The sequence below is a fragment of the Helianthus annuus genome, chromosome 14 (assembly GCF_002127325.2).
Source record: "Helianthus annuus cultivar XRQ/B chromosome 14, HanXRQr2.0-SUNRISE, whole genome shotgun sequence".
NCBI lineage: Eukaryota > Viridiplantae > Streptophyta > Magnoliopsida > Asterales > Asteraceae > Helianthus > Helianthus annuus.
The window spans coordinates 34,623,519-34,626,805 of record NC_035446.2 but is presented as its reverse complement, the minus strand read 5'-3'; the positions used below and the strand labels follow the sequence as shown (position 1 = coordinate 34,626,805).

The window sequence follows — 3,287 nt, the reverse complement described above, 5'->3', positions numbered from 1 at the left end:
GTTCTCTTAAGCATTTCATCCAACACTTGGCGGGTTTTGCATTTAAAGCATATTGTACAAACATATAAAGCATGACATTTTACTAGTTGAACTCACTTATTTTCAATAATCATCTAAGTTCACATGATTCTTTCATTCTACATCAATTTACTTATCATTCAAGTATTATAATCAAGATCATAAATCAAAACTTCACATACATAATCCTACTTGATCATCCTACTCATGCTAACTTCTCACCCAAATGGGTTTCTACTCAAACTTTCAATCTAATTAATATCATGCATAAAACATCTGCTATTTGGTGATTCTAACTCATAAACAAGTTCAATTTCATACTATTTCAAGGATTAATCAAAACCCTTATCATTAACTAGCATCAAATCACATAATTCGACTTACCCCATGATGGAAAACCCTTAGATGACTGAGGAATTTATCACATGCATTCGATTATCCTTGAGATTTCTACCCAATTTGATGAAATTGGTGAAACTAGGGTTTCACCCTTCCCTCTGCCTCTCTTCGATCGCACAGCCACACGCACACTATGTGTGTGTTTTAAATTTTGTTTTCTTTTAATATTTTATGGTTTGTCACTTTACATGTTTGGCCTTCAAGAATAACATTCATATTAATATGACCAAAGACTATCCGTACTTATTCATATCTAGCTTAAATTAAAAATCTCATGGAATTTGGGGTATTACAGTTGAACTTTGATTTTTTAGATGCACTAAAAGATGAACAATGGATTAACAAATTAAGATTACACAAATATGAATAACGAATAATCAAAAAACAAATTATATGGATCAATTAGTAGATCGAAGTTGTTGATTGACCAATGAAATTACCGAATCAAATGAAAATATGATGCATCCACCATCACAACTTCTTCCAATTGACCCAATCCTGGATCAAAGTCATATGATCAGTTGAACAGAAAAAAACCCTAGACATTTTTTTTTCAACTTAACTGGATTCGATTTACGCAAGAACAAACCCTAAATTGACACTCAATTTCGGCTCCCAAAAATCAATCAAGAACAATTTCTCCGTTATTTTTTCTAATATGAATAAACTCGCTGAATTAAAAGCACACGTAAGAACGCTAAAAATATATATAACGATTAAAAGATGAATACAAACCTGGCAAGTCGAATCTAGACTCGGCTTCTCATCCTTCTATGTCGCATCTGATCCTCTCGTTGCTCCTAACCCTAATTATTCACCTAAAGGAAAAACATAAACTTGCCTTAAAGATATATTGCAGAGGATTCAAGGAGAAAGAAAGGGAAAATCAAGAAAGCGTGTAGGATATTTAGATTCAGGTTTTAGAGTATGAAGATTAGAAGACTTACTGTTTGATATTTGAAGATACGACGATGGAGGCAACTGACATATTGGGCTTTGAATGGATGATGAACAATTGAAAATGAGAAAAGTAGATCGGTGTTTAATGTCTGAAATCACCATTGTTGATTTTTGAAGAATATGTGTAACACCCCAAAAACGGGTTTGGTAATTTAGACCTGGTTACTATTAAGAAACGGGTAAGGTACCGTTAATGAGAAAAGTTAACCTGAAAAATGAGGATTAACTAGGAATAATTAACCTAGTTAATTATTGGTCTCGTTAGTAGTAAGCGAAGAGTTGTAGCCTTACTTGATTAAAACGAAACATGAGGGACCAAAGTGGGATAACTTGAAAGTTGTTATGTTAAATGAAAATAACACACACACACACACACACTTCGTGTGTGTTCTGTACATGGTCAGGGGAAGGCTCTAGAGAGCCAAACCCTAGTTCATCATATATCAACCAATTGAAGGATGAATCGAGGCTCAAATTCAAGAAGGAACATGAATTAACGATCACCCAAGCTAGGGGATCATAAGGTATGTTGAATTTTGATGTTTAATGAAGTTGAGAAATCTTGATGAACATCACAAGTAGTGATTTATGTATGAATTGTTTAGGTTATGGCCAAATTGACAATGTATGCTTGCTTAGGAACGAACCCTAAGTGAAGATTTTGAGTAAATTGCTATAAATTGAGTATTTTGATGATTTACTACACCTAGCTAAGTGGGTTTATGTCTAATTCATGAAAGGGTATGAAATTGATTGTGAAAATGTGTAGTATGTGATCTGTACATGTATATAGATTGAGTATGGTATATAATTTGTATGATGTTTACTTGTATTGATGAATGAAAGTGATAACTAGGAAGAAAAACATGAAATACTTGTACACTATGCTTAGAAAGTAGTACGCACACCAAGTGTTTGATGAATTGTCTAAAAGACAATAATAAGTGAAATTGTATGCAAGTAATGGGTAAATAGATATAGTTCATGTGAAGATTATCTAGGGATGATGTCGAGTATACTTTATGATTGTTTAAATGAATTAATGATGTTGAGTATGCTTCATGTAGGTTATATGTTAGATGTGAATTTGATATGGTTGTTCATATGTATGAGCATATATGCTAATAAGAATGTGAATGTAATGACATGAGTGTATAGGAATCATGTCAAGATGGATGGGAGCGTTGAAGGCTAACGGGCTAAGAAGACTCAATCAAGTAAGCGAACGAAAATACGGACGCGCAAAGTAAGTGAACTCCGAACTTACCCTTTAGTTTGGTAATGTATTTATGATATATGTTAATTGTTGAATGCAATGTAAGAAGATATGGATCGATGCTATTACTAAGTTAAGTTTTAATGGAATGGGTTGGAAGTGGTTAAGAAAGAGATTCGATTAGGTTTGGGTAAGAAAGGGAACTTACATAATGAAATTATGCTTGAATGAATAAGATGAGTTATGTGTATTTGAGGACATGTTCATATAAATGGAAGCTAATGTACTAATCGTTTTTCTATTGAGAATTAATGTGAAGTATAGGCATGTTAACAAACGAAGTGAAGGTTGACTCCACAATCCGATGCGAGTAATCGAATGGATGGATGAAGGGGCTAGTATAAGAAAAAGCATGATATGTTGACGCGCTATTATGCTTGTGTTAAGATTTTTGTATTATGTCACCGGTTGCTAATAATGTGTTTGAATGTGGTGATTGCAGGCTATACATGTTTGGATGTTTCATCTAGAAGTGTACGCGGTTGAAGATCGAGTCAAGACACGGATTGTATGTGGGTGTGTACGTAGTCACTTAAATTGAGACATGTATGTTAGTTTTTGGATTAATTTATAAAAAGAGATTAATGTATTTAAATGAAAGAAAGAATATCATGAAGGAAATTTTAGGTATGTA

General features: G+C 33.2%; 1 long non-coding RNA gene across 2 annotated transcripts; it reads left to right on the top strand.

Moving 5' to 3' along the window:
* Nucleotides 1–1,769: 1,769 nt before the first annotated feature.
* On the top strand, nucleotides 1,770–3,287 carry LOC110922685. 2 transcript variants are annotated; one of them, XR_002583373.2, is made up of 3 exons: nucleotides 1,770–1,901; nucleotides 2,536–2,623; nucleotides 3,096–3,287. It is a non-coding gene; the product is annotated as an uncharacterized LOC110922685 (long non-coding RNA). The 2 variants fall into 2 exon arrangements; XR_004878639.1 differs by having other exon boundaries at nucleotides 2,536–3,287.